Source organism: Poecilia reticulata, chromosome 15 (assembly GCF_904066995.2).
Source record: "Poecilia reticulata chromosome 15, P_reticulata-male-v2, whole genome shotgun sequence".
In the NCBI taxonomy this organism is placed as follows: Eukaryota; Metazoa; Chordata; class Actinopteri; order Cyprinodontiformes; family Poeciliidae; genus Poecilia; species Poecilia reticulata.
The window spans coordinates 3,940,395-3,956,913 of record NC_088844.1 but is presented as its reverse complement, the minus strand read 5'-3'; the positions used below and the strand labels follow the sequence as shown (position 1 = coordinate 3,956,913).

At 42.6% G+C, this 16,519-nt stretch overlaps 1 long non-coding RNA gene across 2 annotated transcripts; it reads left to right on the top strand.

The window, feature by feature from the left end:
- The first annotated feature begins 3,420 nt into the window (after window positions 1–3,420).
- Window positions 3,421–5,442, top strand: LOC145555141 (uncharacterized). Of its 2 annotated transcripts, XR_014091227.1 has the most exons (6): window positions 3,421–4,076; window positions 4,255–4,343; window positions 4,441–4,512; window positions 4,649–4,736; window positions 4,845–4,897; window positions 5,207–5,442. It is a non-coding gene; the product is annotated as an uncharacterized LOC145555141 (long non-coding RNA). The 2 variants fall into 2 exon arrangements; XR_014091228.1 differs by lacking the exon at window positions 5,207–5,442 and having other exon boundaries at window positions 3,424–4,076; window positions 4,649–4,734; window positions 4,845–4,983.
- Window positions 5,443–16,519: the final 11,077 nt, after the last annotated feature.

The following is a 16,519-nucleotide window of genomic DNA, read 5'->3' as shown; positions in this document are numbered from 1 at the left end:
AGAAGAATCGGATCGTTCCTGAATGTCATATCACTAAATTGCACTTTGGTACCAGCGTTGTCCCATATATGCGACACCTCAGTCAAAACCTCCACACAATAATTCAGCGCACGAGTGACAACTTTTTTCATCGCGGATGCAACATGTCTCAATACAGCTAGCTCTGCTAGCATCACGTCCACATAGCTTACCTTTCTTTATGCTTTCCTTCCAAGCAGTGGTGGGAAGTAACGAAGTACAAGTACTTCGTTACTGTACTTAAGTACAGTTTTCGTGTATCTGTACTTTACTTAAGTAGATTTAATAATGGATACTTTCTACTTTTACTCCACTACATTTTACAGTAAGTATCTGTACTTTCTACTTCACTACATTTCTACAAACTGTCTCGTTACTCGTTACATCCAAGTCTCGTTGCTCTTTTCTTCCGTTAAAATGTGAAGTTCAGGGATTTAAGGTGGCGCCGTGAAATCCGAGCAGTAAAATGACTTAGTGTCTGTTGTCACCCATCGGCTCCACCTTTACTCGCACGCGGAGCTCCAGACATGCGCAGTGGTTTCCTCTGAGTGGGAGAAGATGTCTGTCTAATGTCAGTAATATAATAGCTGCATAAATCAAAAGATATGGCGACATGTAAAATCAGCAGCGCTTCGCTTTCACAGACGGTGAGACTTCATCCAACTTTTAGCGTCACTTGGAAGGAAAGCTTAAAGAAAGGTAAGATCTGTGGACGTGATGCTAGCTAAGCTAGCTGTACTGAGACACATGTTGCATCTGCGATGAAAAAAGTTGTCACTCATGGGCTGAATTATTGTGTGGAGGTTTTGACTGAGGTGTCGCAAATATGGTACATTCAGGAACGATCCGATTCTTCTGGACGGATCTTTACTGATTAAATTTATTTCAGCTCTAAGTATTTAATATCTAGTTTTTTATGGGAATGTGGATCTTTCAGATCAATTTGAGAAGCAGTTTTGATAAGTAAAAGTTAATGTTTTTGTGTCGCGTAGCGCAGGGTGCTGGTCTAGACTTGGTCTTGGGTTGGTGGTCTTGACTACAACTCTGCTACTGGCTCCTTGGTTGCCTGTCCTCTCCCACCCACCTTCTTTCCATCCCCTTTATGTTGGATTTCTTTCAAAATAAAAGCCACTAGTGGCAAAAAAAGTGAAGTTCATGTTATGTTAGGACTGGAGACGAGATGTTTATATCCCTGAAATTATGATGGATAGAATCACATGTCTAAGTCTAAACTATGTTACAGAGTAAACATAATAAAAACATGCTTTATCTGTGGCATTGTTCATTAAAATGGCACATTTCTAATGTATTAAAATTAAATACGATCGGTTCACTTAATGATTAGGTAATCCATTCAGCAAGTACTTTTACTTTTAATACTTAAGTATTTTTAATAGCCAGTACTTTTTTACTTTTACTTAAGTACAAATGCTAATGTGGTAGTTTTACTTTTACTTGAGTACATTTTTGTCTGTGTATTTGTACTTTTACTTAAGTAAATTTTTTGAGTACTTTCTCCACCACTGCTTCCAAGTGACCCTAAAAGTTGGATGTAGTTCCACCGTCTGTGAAAGCGAAGCGCTGCTGATTTTACATGTCGCCATATCAATTTATGCAGCTATTATATTACTGAAGATTAGACAGACATCTTCTCCTGCTCAGAGGAAACCACTGCGCATGTCTTCAGCTCCGCGTGCGAGTAAAGGTGGAGCCGATGGGTGACAACAGACACTAAGTCATTTTACTGCTCGGATTTCACGGCGCCACCTTAAATCCCTGAACTTCACATTTTAACGGAAGAAAAGAGCAACGAGACTTGGATGTAACGAGTAACGAGACAGTTTGTAGAAATGTAGTGAAGTAGAAAGTACAGATACTTACTGTAAAATGTAGTGGAGTAAAAGTAGAAAGTATCCATTATTAAATATACTTAAGTAGAGATACATGAAAATCGTACTTAAGTACAGTACTTTCCACCACTGGTGAAAACTGTGGTGTCAGCATCATGCTGTGTGAATGTCTGTCTTCAGCCAAAACAGGGAAAACATAGAGCAACCCTGCAGAAAACCTGGAAGGTCTATTGGTTTTTGCAGATGTATTTTATTTTTTCTGTTCCAGCAGTTCATATGTTCTACTGAATGTAACATTCATGCCTTGGTATGAATCTGTCTTTTTAACAACATCTTGACCTCCATTAAGTTCTGACATTTTACAGTTTCTGACATTCATTCCAATTTTCTGATTGAACACTGTGACACCCAGATCAGAGTGGGTTGAAGACACAATGTGTGATTTATTCATCAAATGTTCTGTGCTAGAAGAAAAGGTTTTTACTCCTTTATAGTTCCTGTATTTGTTTAGGTTTTTGTTTGTGCTAAATATATATAGGATATTCAAATGAAACTTTATGTCAGAGAAAAATTTACCAGAGGCAGTTTTAAAATCTGAAGTCCATGTGATGACATAAATAAATAGATTTATATCAGGCGCCATACCAGCCTCCTTTATACTCATAACAACAAGCTGATATTCTTCTCCTGGATGTTTCAGTTGTGCTGCGTTGTGGTGCAACTCAAAGGCTAAAGCACTTCATACCTGGTGGTGATGGTAAAACACCAATAAGTTATTTATTGATCCTCTGCAAAAAAGAGAAAAAAACGTAGAGGGGCTGACGATGTTCGTAGTTTGGAGCAGAGGTTGCGCTGGAGTTTTTTCGTTGTCCGTCAAAGAAAAAAATCATTTTATTTCCAATTTGTAGTCATCAAACGAAACATTTATTATTTCTCTGCGAGAACGTTTTTGAAATCAGGTAACATTTCACGAAATGACGTGATTAGAAGACGACAGAACTCTGATCGGTTCCTGATCCCTCATCACTTCTCTCAGCGGGGGAAAAGCCCTGCAGAAGCGGATCAGCTGCTGGACGCTCCAAGCCTCTGGTCCGTTAAAGCGTCCAGATCAGAGGTGATCCTCTGACAGATATTGTTCTAATAATGATTAATAATGAGCTCCACGATGTTCTCTGTGCGTAAAGTTGAAACTGTCTGAGCACCAAGTGGTCAGCTGATCACATTCTGGACAGAAACCAGCGAACTGCTGTCTGTTCTTATCAAGACGAGGCTGAGGAGGGAATCTGACATATTAACTAGGTTAAGTTTTTACTGGTTTTGTTTTTAAAACACCATTAACATTAGCAGTGTAACTATATATTGTATATTTTGCGTTTGTCGTCTCATGTGTGATTGATTGGAGCGTAACGGTGGAGCATTTAAGCCCATTTATTGCCCAGCGCTCTGCGCTTGTTTCTGCCTAACAGATCTGCACTTTAATTTCTTTCCTCTCTCAACAATCAGCTGTTATTCCTCTATTTAAACTACAATAAGTAGATCACATTATCTTTAGCTTTTCTCTGTGTGCTCCAAACTCATTAAATATAAACTCATTAGAAGCCTGAACCACCATCAGGCAAATAATTCTGGTCCGACCCGAAATATTGTTACCTGTCAAATTACCTGTCCAAACAGAGCTTCCTAACCAAGGTGTCCATAACTCTTCAACACGCTGTCAGCTCCCGGTCAGAAAGACGCATTTAGTTCAGTGTCCATGAGATGATATTCAGAAAGGATCTTTTATTTGATTGATTTTAGTTTCCTCTGCGATGAACTCTTTGCGTAAAGTCTATCATGTCTCCATGTGCGCCAGTCAAAGGTGTTAATTATAACATGTCAAATGACAGAGGGGCTTAAAAAATAACCAAATATTCAGTTTGGTTATTTTTTTAAATTATATACATATATATAGATGTGCACACACACATTTAAAATTTTGTCCCCCCAGACGTAGTCCTGGCCCCCCCAACTTTAAAAGTCTAGCTCCGCCACTGGTAACGAGTGCTAACTGCTACACCAACATGAACGAAAATACCCGTGCGTTGTGTGAAATGGTGGAAAAAGTCCTATTTCACGGAGTTACCTTTTCAGTATCGTTTTGATATTAAGCAATGATCCGGCGGAAAACAACAGATGACACCGCGGCGGTCCAACAAGACCGAACTCACGGTAAGAAAGCTTTAATAAATAACACGTGGAGCGAGGCCAGTTGCTTTGTTTGTTTCTTACAGAATGCGGTCTGTCGTTTTCTTAAAACAAGTGTAGGGTGAGATTTTGTATTGTAATCTCTATTACATGTGATGTTCAGAACTCTTAAAAATACTCGCATCATCTTTGATTTTTTCAGGCCTGAAAAATGGCCAAGCAGAACCAGCCAGACCTCAGACCACGGTGCCGAGGAGCTCTGAGTCCACCAGGACGAAGAAGAGAGATTCAGTAAGTTATGATTTCACATTTAGTGAATAGTGAACACTCACATATTTGTAAGGAAAACTGATCTTCCCGTTATTTTATTTATTTTGTTGTAACTCAGTACAGCAAGGCAGAGTGTGGAAAGCAGTAAAGATCTACAAAATGGCGGACGGAGGACGAAGTCATGAAGCCGGTATGTATAATCACTGCGTTGATTCCCGACTGTAGAATGGTTGGTTGAGAATAATTTTAACTTATTTACTTACGTATTTTTGAGAAAGCGATATATCTGCTACGATATTTTTTTAATTTTACATTTATTTCCACAGACTCCACAGAATGAGAGTCACATTTGTGTCCATCAGACTCTTCAGGAACGTTCTGATGTCTGTGATGAGGACAGAGATGCAACTGTGTGTGACTATCTACTATTTTAGAATGTTGATGATATTTTATGCTTCAACATTGTTTATGTACATAATGTAATTATGCTATGTATTGAAAATGCACAAAAATGTTTTCCAGCTGCATCCAGGACCTACTGCCAGTCATCCAGATGTAGCTAAAGAAAGAAGCAGGTCAGATTTATTACTAATCTAGAGATGTCACAATTCTTTGAATGATTAAAGTAATGTGATTTATTAAAATCCATCAAAGCAAATTATCTGCCTCAAAGTTTGTTGAATTATATTTTACTATTTATAACCAACTGCTTTTAATTCTTTTTTTCTTCCAATTGTTTCCAAGTGTTTTCTCTTTTTCATTAAAGTTTTTATTTTTTGTAAGAATGTATTAATGTGTTTGTTTGTTTTAATGTCTTATGTGAGCATACTAAGCTGGAAGTTGCCAAACAATTTCACTGTATTTCATAATGATTGTCTGTTCAGTGTTAACAGCTGGTGGAGGAAGGCAGAGAGTCCTGGCAGCAGAGGAGGAGGCGGAGTCAGGATGGACCCCAAGTTCCTCCAACCAGGAGTCAGTGACATCAGGACTACAAGACAGGAAGAGACGTCAGGTCTACGCTACAGGAGAGACGTCAGGTCTACGCTACAGGAGAGACGTCAGGTCTACGCTACAGGAGAGACGTCAGGTCTACGCTACAGGAGAGACGTCAGGTCTAAGTTACAGGAGAGACGTCAGGTCTACGCTACAGGAGAGACGTCAGGTCTAAGTTACAGGAGAGACGTCAGGTCTAAGTTACAGGAGAGACGTCAGGTCTACGCTACAGGAGAGACGTCAGGTCTAAGTTACAGGAGAGACGTCAGGTCTACGCTACAGGAGAGACGTCAGGTCTAAGTTACAGGAGAGACGTCAGGTCTACGCTACAGGAGAGACGTCAGGTCTAAGTTACAGGAGAGACGTCAGGTCTAAGTTACAGGAGAGACGTCAGGTCTACGCTACAGGAGAGACGTCAGGTCTAAGTTACAGGAGAGACGTCAGGTCTACGCTACAGGAGAGACGTCAGGTCTAAGCTACAGGAGAGACGTCAGGTCTACGCTACAGGAGAGACGTCAGGTCTACGCTACAGGAGAGACGTCAGGTCTACGCTACAGGAGAGACGTCAGGTCTACGCTACAGGAGAGACGTCAGGTCTACGCTACAGGAGAGACGTCAGGTCTAAGTTACAGGAGAGACGTCAGGTCTACGCTACAGGAGAGACGTCAAGTCTAAGTTACAGGAGAGACGTCAGGTCTAAGTTACAGGAGAGACGTCAGGTCTACGCTACAGGAGAGACGTCAGGTCTAAGTTACAGGAGAGACGTCAGGTCTACGCTACAGGAGAGACGTCAGGTCTAAGTTACAGGAGAGACGTCAGGTCTACGCTACAGGAGAGACGTCAGGTCTACGTTACAGGAGAGACGTCAGGTCTAAGCTACAGGAGAGACGTCAGGTCTAAGTTACAGGAGAGACGTCAGGTCTACGCTACAGGAGAGACGTCAGGTCTAAGTTACAGGAGAGACGTCAGGTCTAAGTTACAGGAGAGACGTCAGGTCTACGCTACAGGAGAGACGTCAGGTCTAAGTTACAGGAGAGACGTCAGGTCTAAGTTACAGGAGAGACGTCAGGTCTACGCTACAGGAGAGACGTCAGGTCTAAGCTACAGGAGAGACGTCAGGTCTAAGCTACAGGAGAGACGTCAGGTCTACGCTACAGGAGAGACGTCAAGTCTACGCTACAGGAGAGACGTCAGGTCTATGCTACAGGAAAGACGTCAGGTCCACGCTACAGGAGAGACGTCAGGTCCACGCTACAGGAGAGACGTCAGGTCTGCGCTACAGGAGAGACGTCAGGTCTGCGCTACAGGAGAGACGTCAGGTCTGCGCTACAGGAGAGACGTCAGGTCTAAGCTACAGGAGAGACGTCAGGTCTAAGCTACAGGAGAGACGTCAGGTCTACGCTACAGGAGAGACGTCAGGTCTAAGTTACAGGAGACACGTCAGGTCTAAGTTACAGGAGAGACGTCAGGTCTAAGTTACAGGAGAGACGTCAGGTCTACGCTACAGGAGAGACGTCAGGTCTACGCTACAGGAGAGACGTCAGGTCTAAGTTACAGGAGAGACGTCAGGTCTAAGTTACAGGAGAGACGTCAGGTCTAAGCTACAGGAGAGACGTCAGGTCTAAGTTACAGGAGAGACGTCAGGTCTACGCTACAGGAGAGACGTCAGGTCTAAGTTACAGGAGAGACGTCAGGTCTAAGTTACAGGAGAGACGTCAGGTCTACGCTACAGGAGAGACGTCAGGTCTAAGTTACAGGAGAGACGTCAGGTCTAAGTTACAGGAGAGACGTCAGGTCTACGCTACAGGAGAGACGTCAGGTCTAAGCTACAGGAGAGACGTCAGGTCTAGCTACAGGAGAGACGTCAGGTCTACGCTACAGGAGAGACGTCAAGTCTACGCTACAGGAGAGACGTCAGGTCTATGCTACAGGAAAGACGTCAGGTCCACGCTACAGGAGAGACGTCAGGTCCACGCTACAGGAGAGACGTCAGGTCTGCGCTACAGGAGAGACGTCAGGTCTGCGCTACAGGAGAGACGTCAGGTCTAAGCTACAGGAGAGACGTCAGGTCTAAGCTACAGGAGAGACGTCAGGTCTACGCTACAGGAGAGACGTCAGGTCTAAGTTACAGGAGACACGTCAGGTCTAAGTTACAGGAGAGACGTCAGGTCTAAGTTACAGGAGAGACGTCAGGTCTACGCTACAGGAGAGACGTCAGGTCTAAGCTACAGGAGAGACGTCAGGTCTACGCTACAGGAGAGACGTCAGGTCTATGCTGCAGGAGGCACGTAAGGACTAAGCTACAGGAGAGACGTCAGGTCTACGCTACAGGAGAGACGTCAGGTCTAAGTTACAGGAGAGACGTCAGGTCTAAGTTACAGGAGAGACGTCAGGTCTACGCTACAGGAGAGACGTCAGGTCTAAGCTACAGGAGAGACGTCAGGTCTACGCTACAGGAGAGATGTCAAGTCTACGCTACAGGAGAGACGTCAGGTCTACGCTACAGGAGAGACGTCAGGTCTACGCTACAGGAGAGACGTCAGGTCTACGCTACAGGAGAGACGTCAGGTCCACGCTACAGGAGAGACGTCAGGTCTACGCTACAGGAGAGACGTCAGGTCTACGCTACAGGAGAGACGTCAGGTCTAAGCTACAGGAGAGACGTCAGGTCTACGCTACAGGAGAGACGTCAGGTCTACGCTACAGGAGACACGTCAGGTCTAAGTTACAGGAGAGACGTCAGGTCTAAGTTACAGGAGAGACGTCAGGTCTACGCTACAGGAGAGACGTCAGGTCTAAGTTACAGGAGAGACGTCAGGTCTAAGTTACAGGAGAGACGTCAGGTCTACGCTACAGGAGAGACGTCAGGTCTAAGCTACAGGAGAGACGTCAGGTCTACGCTACAGGAGAGATGTCAAGTCTACGCTACAGGAGAGACGTCAGGTCTACGCTACAGGAGAGACGTCAGGTCTACGCTACAGGAGAGACGTCAGGTCCACGCTACAGGAGAGACGTCAGGTCTACGCTACAGGAGAGACGTCAGGTCTACGCTACAGGAGAGACGTCAGGTCTAAGCTACAGGAGAGACGTCAGGTCTACGCTACAGGAGAGACGTCAGGTCTACGCTACAGGAGAGACGTCAGGTCTACGCTACAGGAGAGACGTCAGGTCTAAGCTACAGGAGAGACGTCAGGTCTACGCTACAGGAGAGACGTCAGGTCTAAGTTACAGGAGAGACGTCAGGTCTAAGTTACAGGAGAGACGTCAGGTCTAAGGTACAGGAGAGACGTCAGGTCTAAGCTACAGGAGAGACGTCAGGTCTACGCTACAGGAGAGACGTCAGGTCTAAGTTACAGGAGAGACGTCAGGTCTAAGTTACAGGAGAGACGTCAGGTCTACGCTACAGGAGAGACGTCAGGTCTAAGTTACAGGAGAGACGTCAGGTCTAAGCTACAGGAGAGACGTCAGGTCTAAGTTACAGGAGAGACGTCAGGTCTACGCTACAGGAGAGACGTCAGGTCTAAGTTACAGGAGAGACGTCAGGTCTACGCTACAGGAGAGACGTCAGGTCTAAGTTACAGGAGAGACGTCAGGTCTAAGTTACAGGAGAGACGTCAGGTCTACGCTACAGGAGAGACGTCAGGTCTAAGTTACAGGAGAGACGTCAGGTCCACGCTACAGGAGAGACGTCAGGTCTATGTTACAGGAGAGACGTCAGGTCTAAGTTACAGGAGAGACGTCAGGTCTAAGTTACAGGAGAGACGTCAGGCCTATGTTACAGGAGAGACGTCAGGTCTAAGTTACAGGAGAGACGTCAGGTCTAAGTTACAGGAGAGACGTCAGGTCTAAGTTACAGGAGAGACGTCAGGTCTATGTTACAGGAGAGACGTCAGGTCTACGTTACAGGAGAGACGTCAGGTCTACGCTACAGGAGAGACGTCAGGTCTACGCTACAGGAGAGACGTCAGGTCTAAGTTACAGGAGAGACGTCAGGTCTAAGTTACAGGAGAGACGTCAGGTCTATGTTACAGGAGAGACGTCAGGTCTAAGTTACAGGAGAGACGTCAGGTCTATGTTACAGGAGAGACGTCAGGTCTAAGTTACAGGAGAGACGTCAGGTCTAAGCTACAGGAGAGATGTCAGGTCTACGCTACAGGAGAGACGTCAGGTCTACGCTACAGGAGAGATGTCAGGTCTACGCTACAGGAGAGACGTTGGACCTGTCCTGGACGCAGCATAATGTTCATGTTTGGACAAAGAAACACTGCCAGATGGTCCAGAAATGGACAAGCATTTATGTCTTATTTTGTGTGCAAACAGTAACATGTTGCATATAAGCAATATCAAATGAATATATTTTAATACAGCATTTATTTTTTATATAGATTTTTTAAAATACAACATTAAAAATGTTAATGATTGGGGGCGGGGTTTATTTATAAAGACATAAGTGCTATCCAATGGGCACACATCAACCAACCAATCACATGTCGATGATGAACTCTGATGTCATTGTTTTTCATCCAATGACTGAGAATCCACGTGGGTCTGCTGAGCGCCTTTGCATATGCTAGGCTAGGCTATTCGTATGCTAAGTAGAGTCGTTAACGCCTCTCGCCCGCCCGCTACCCCTCACCGCCGCTCCCTCCTCAAGGATTCCGCAATCGACAGATTTCGACTCCCGTGAGTGAAAATGCAAACTGTCGATATCTGTCGCTGACTAGCTGCGTTCGCGTCAGAATACAGGGTCAAAAATCCCACTTTTCGTCCTGTGAAATGAAATCAGTAAATGAAAAATGCTTGTTGTGTTCACACTGGTTATGTCCGTGTGACATTAACAAGAGTTTGATGATCTGAAGCTGTATAGCTGTGGCTAGAGATGGGAATTGATAAAAATTCCAATTCTATTATTGATCTCACTCATTGGTTCATTTCCTTCTAGATTCTCAAATAGATTCTCATTGAGTTAGGAGACGAACTGTTTAACTCAAATTATGCACCTTGTATGTGATTCAATGAAAATCAAATCTGACTTAAAACGATTAAGAATGAACCTTTTGACATGAAACTCTGATGGTACATCTTGACATGCTTTATGCCCTTTGCAACCAAAGTGACAAATGTTAGTGCAAATGAGACACTGCTAGAAAATGTCATTCAGGAAATATTTGCAAAAACATTGTTAAAGAGTCAGAAGACAAATATTTGTCCTGCTGATCTGTCCCATGAAATCTCTAAAGATACGGTATGTACAATGTCAAGGCCGAGACATTCATGTAACTTTTTTAAGTTTTCAGGTCCACTGAGCTCCACCAAAGAAATTTTGACCCCCAATGTTTCTTATTATGGTCACAAAAGAAGCAGAGCTTATCTGAGGGCTTGAGGAATACAGAAACGCTTTGCATCTCTCATCTTTCTATTAGAGCAAATTGTAATGTTCTTCGACAGCAAAGGGGAACAACGACTCGCTGGTTGAACAATTATCCTGCAAACCCGGCCGTCAGAGCAGCATTACCCTGTCAGACTTGGTGAACATTATAAAACACGGATAAAAGGGATCTTGTCACTCACGGGTGATTACATGGTTTCAGGATTGTAACGACTGACATTTCTGAAAGGCTTCTGTCTCCGCACCGCCCTCCCTGAGAGCTTTTGCTGCTGTGCTACACACTATTTACTCTATTTTAATCCAGCCCATAATGACTCAGTTGCTGTTTCCACATAAAACAGATCTAGATCCTGCTGGGATTTCACAGATAGGTCTTTCTGCAATTAGGAGGTCAGCTTTTTGAAATAATGACTCTTTTAGAGTAAGTTTCAGCAAATATTTATGTATGTGCACAACTTTATGTGTGTCTGCATGCATTATTGATGCGTTTGGGGCTTCATCCCCTGGACAGCTGCGTTTGTGGGTGCATAGGCAGGTAAACCTAAATGATGTTTTAAGTCATTACTTACCCAAGCTCACCCAGAGATACCTTTGTCCTCTTTTAAACAACCTTTTCCTTTTTCCCCTTTGATTTCTACTTGCCACACTGCCTCTTTGCCTCCTTACCACCAACGTCACTTCTGTCCTCCCATGCCCTCTTCATCGCCCCATCCAGATGTCGGATCAGACAGAACATCAAGACTCAGAAAAGATGTAAAGTCTCCGTTGTTTGCCCATTTGACATTGGCACTGTGTGCTGTGGGATTAACCTAAAACCGTTGTTGGTAACATGAAACACCAACGCAGACTAAACAGTGATTGCTTGGGAGGTCAAACCATCCAGAGGAGGGCCAGAGAGCTTTCCTTTGAAATCCAGTCCCTTCTAATTTGCCTGCGTGAAATTGTAAAATGTAGAGACATGCATTATGATTACCTACGTTTACTACGTAGGCAAACAGTATTACCCGTGTCACCTTCGTTAGTACTTATGAATGTATGGGTGCCGTTTTTACATTTGAGAAAATTCAATGGCTAACATCCCACACCACATGTTTAACCTAGAAGCATACTTAGCATTGACAATGAAACTGTCAGGCAGTTAAAGCAGTTTATTGCTAAACTATTGAAACGTCTATCTGTATAACTACTTCAGTGAGTCACAGGAATCGTTACTTCCACTCTCAAATCCATCGGACATCTGGCTTATATGGCTGCAGCGCAACACGGGAGCCCAGCGTAATTTATGGTGGCCAGTAGTACAGAGAAATATGTCAGTGTAACTTTAGACTATAACACTAATGCTTCCCATTTGGATATACTTCAAACAGACAGTCACAAAATAGAGAATGGTCCAACTGGGACGGTCGGGTGACAGGGGCTGTATTTATGTGTGTGTGTGTGTGTGTGTGTGTGTGTGTGTGTGTGCGTGCGTGTATTTGATACATTGTAAGGACCATTTTCTGACTGCTCCTTATGCGGCCCCTTTATTAGAAGTGTGATTATGATTTAGGTTTAGAACTAAGGTTAGGTTTAGGGTTAGGCATGTACTGGTAATGGTTAGGGTTAAGCCTTAGGTTTAAGGCTAGAGTAGATGTTAGGCTATAGAAATGAATGAAAATGAATGGCAGTCAATGTAAAGTCCTTGTGAAGATAGAAAGCTTGTTTCTCTAAGTGTGTGTGTGTGTGTGTGTGTGTGTGTGTGTTACTATAATAGGTCTGCATCTGTCAAGCTGCTAAAGTGTGTGTGGTTGTGTGTGTGGATTTTTCCATGAAGTGACTTCACCCCTGAGGTTAATCTCAGATCTTGACTATGAGGAAACTTGATCCATAAGCCACACTCATAAACATAAAGGTGCCAAAAGAGCAAGAAGGTGTTCTGGCAGAATTCACACCAACAAAGAACACCTTTCAGTCTTGGCTCTCCCTCTTCCTCTTTCCTCCTCCTTCAGTCTCCTTTCCATATTTTCTTTTTTCTCCCTTCTTTCATTATTCCAACCTTGCTCTTTCTTCATCTCATGTTCATTTTCCTTAACTCCCTCCTTTCCTTCTCCCCCCTCTGTCTCGCTCCATCCCTTGGGACCCATTCGTCCAACTCTGCCTCAATAACTCCTGTGCCTCCCTGCAGTCACAACTTTCACTCCTCCGTCATCGACTAGGTTGAGTCGTTCTGGCTCAGTTAACTGTAGACGGACAGCTGGTGATCAGGTTTATATGGCTCTTTTGGACCCCGCCGTCTGTTTTCCCTCCTGCTGAGTTCGGTCTGTGGAGGATTCGGACTCTTTGCAGTCAGATTTTTACTCATGATTGTCACGAAAAGTATTCACCACCTTCGATGTTTTACTCTTTTTATTGCTTTTACAAATCCATCATGATTAACAAAATTAGCTTTTTTGGACAAAAAGAAAGTATAGAAACATCTTTCAATGGCAAAGAGAAAACTGATTTTTACAAAATATGAAATATAAATTGATTGCAGAAATCAGTCAATTTCTTCTTTTAAATTATGCAATCACTTATTTTACATTTCATATTTTTCTGTAATTTGTCAAAATCAGTTTTCACTTCAAAGCACAAAAAAACTAACTTAGACCTAGATTCACCAAATAAAATAATGTTCATGGCATAAAATAATTTTTTTCCAGTAAATACATGTGCAAATGGATCTAATTTGTTCTACAGCAGCAGCAGCAGCAGCAAAGGTAGCAGGACCTCTGATAACGAGGCCTGGACCAAAGTTTGTCGGCTCCTTTGCTGGTTCTTTAACTGGCTGGTTGGTTATTTGGTTAGTTCATTCATTAGTTGGTTGGTTGGTTCTTCTGTTGGTTTGTTTGCTGGTTGATTTGCTCATTGATAGATTCCTTCCTTCCTTCCTTCCTTCCTTCCTTCCTTCCTTCCTTTCCTCCCTCCCTCCCTCCCTCATTCCTTCCGTTTAACGTTCCTTTTCACAAAGTGTAGAAATGTGTCCCATAAATAATATTGAATCTTAGTATTAATGTTATTTTAAATTTTAAATGCATGTTGATCACTGTGTCAAGCTGGGTAATGATGAGTGTGAGAAAAAACTGGACATTTTACATAATAGATGCCACTAAGCAGCTGTCTTTATTAAAACATCGGAGGGAAAAATAACAAATATAGAAAATAAAACAAAATATAGTTTTTGTGACAGAGAACAATGCATAATTTTTTATATTTAACATTTGCTAACATATCTGTAATTCAACCACCGATCTAGCTGCTATGTTTTATTTTTAACTGTATGACCGCTGACACAAGCTTTTATCATGCTATCACACAGGAAAATGAATCTAGATGCAGTTTTAGTGCAGAGGAAAGCATTTAGCCACAGGGTGACATACAGATGGGCAGTAAAAATAGTCGCTCTCACACAGACTCTCTCTTAAGATAAGAGCGGATCGGATAGCGGTGGCCGTATGGCGGCTCACCGAGTCTCAACCAGGCTTAGCCGCCTACAAGGAGTGTGTGTTCATTTCAAAGAGATCCTTTGTGTGTATAAACGTATCTGAGTGTGTGCCCCTCTCGATCTCCCTACCTCTGACTGGGTTTCAAAGAGAGAAAGCTGTGAGGCGTCACTTCACTGAAATAAAAACCATCCCGAACAGCAGAGTGTGCTTTAACAGGCTTACATGGTGTTTTGGATAACACTCTGACGGCACATGGCCAGGGCGTTATTTATGAATCTGTTTAGTCCTTTAAAGTTTCATCACTGCACTGGAATTCAAGGCTCCTGCGTGAAATATTTTGGTACAAAGAAGTTGTCCCCCTGGCAGTGAAGCAAAAGAAGACCGGTGCTACAGGACCTTGGGGAAAGCACAGAGAAAAGTGGAGCCGTTCAGGTGTAACTATACAAGAGATGAGAGCATCTCAGGTCAAACACGGCAAAGATACAGCACACAATCTGACAGCACAGCAGTAAAAATTGTGTGAATTTCTTTTTGACAGAAAACTTACAGAATCATTTTTAAGTCCTGCTTTTAAAAAGGTCAACCCATTTGATTGTTTTCTTGGTTTGTTCTTTTGATGATTCATCAGCAATTGACCTCTTTGAAAGCCAGGTGCAGAGCTAATCAAAGGTTAGCAACACCTGGCCATTTAGCATATGTATTGCTATATAGCATACCTTTCAGATATTTTTCTTTTTTTGATTGTGATTAGGTTAACAGTTACATTTATGTAAATGTAAAGTGTAAAAAGTGTAAATCAAAATACAATGACAAGGCTGTTGAGAATCCAGCTGAAAGTTGCCAAAGAGTGAAGACAACAGAAATACTGGCAGCAAAGTCTCCATGTTGAACAGGTTGTATACTCATTTGGGGCGTTTGAGGGACTAAAGTATGCGGCGCTGGCAATAAAGGCTTATAAATGAAGAAATACTTCACACTGTAAAAAACACTTCTGGTTTATCTGTGCACATAACTGCAGACATTGATAAAGAAAAGTTTCACTGAAGCAAATTATAATGGCTAAACACGAAGCAGGATTGTTCTGAGTGAGAGTATTGATTTAGTTTGCTCTGCAGATACCAGGAGTAGAGAAGAAACACAAAAAGTTTTTTAAAAACTATGGAAGGGAGGATTTTTGGACATAATGCTCACAAACAACAGCTGCAGTCATCTGGTCAGAACTCACCTGGATGCAATGTTCGTGTGTTCGGATGAATCAATCTGATCTAGTTAAAAATCTGTTGCCTTCTTTCCTCAGATGATTGAATTATTTTGCAGAGATGAACAGGCAGAAATTTGTGTCTCTGTCTGCAAAGCTGTCCATTTTTCTTTTGAAATATGTTGTTTTTTTTATACAGGTCTACTACCACGTGTACAAATACTGAAAAATAATTCAGTTAGTTCTTTAGCCTGTTGTGGGAAATGAAGAAAGGTGAGTGGAAGCTTGTTCTACTGTGAAGCTTTCAGCTGGAGTCATGAGCTTTTATTCCTTCCTGATTTCCTAACACCGTCTTGGAGCAGAGCTGCTGCTTCAGTCAGTTCAGGTTGGGGCATCTGATTAGGATGCCTCCAGGTTGCTTCCCAGTGAACATATTCTGGGCACATTCCACAAGGAGTCGGCCGCAGGCAGAGCCAGAACACACTGAAGGGATTCCATATCTCATCTGACTCTTCAGAGGGCTGGGATTCCCCAGCAGGATGTAGCTGGAGTGCAAAACTGTCTTCAAATATTCCTAAATATACACAACGCTAAGTGTTTCATAAATAAATATAACTAATCTTGACTATCTAGAAAAAGAGAAGCCGTATGTTTTAGAAAGCTCCCATCAGTTATACATTTTGATGACGGTTCCCGTTCCTTTTTATTCTCTGATCAGTCTTTTGAACAGGGAGATTATTATTAAAACTAGTAATTTAGATGAACATTACCAAGTCGGTGCATCACCAGATTATCATGAAAATTAAGTTAAATTAACAGTTATTGTCTGTAAATGCCCGATTAGGCTTAGATTTTAAATAATAATATATGAAGGCATAAACGCAGCACCGATTGTTTTCAAGTCAACACATGTAACATGTAATAAACACAAACAACTTCTCTCAACACACAGGAGGTCATTAACCCCTTAGCTGTCATGAAGACGCTGGTGTCCTAATGATTAACATGTTAACATTGATTAACATGTAAGTGTTTTGAGGCGTTTTTAAGAAAAATAATTCAACCTTACAAATAAATACTTTAATCAACAACCTACTATGTGTTTTCCAGCCACATCATGCAATTTTATAACAAAGTCAAGTAACTATGTTAA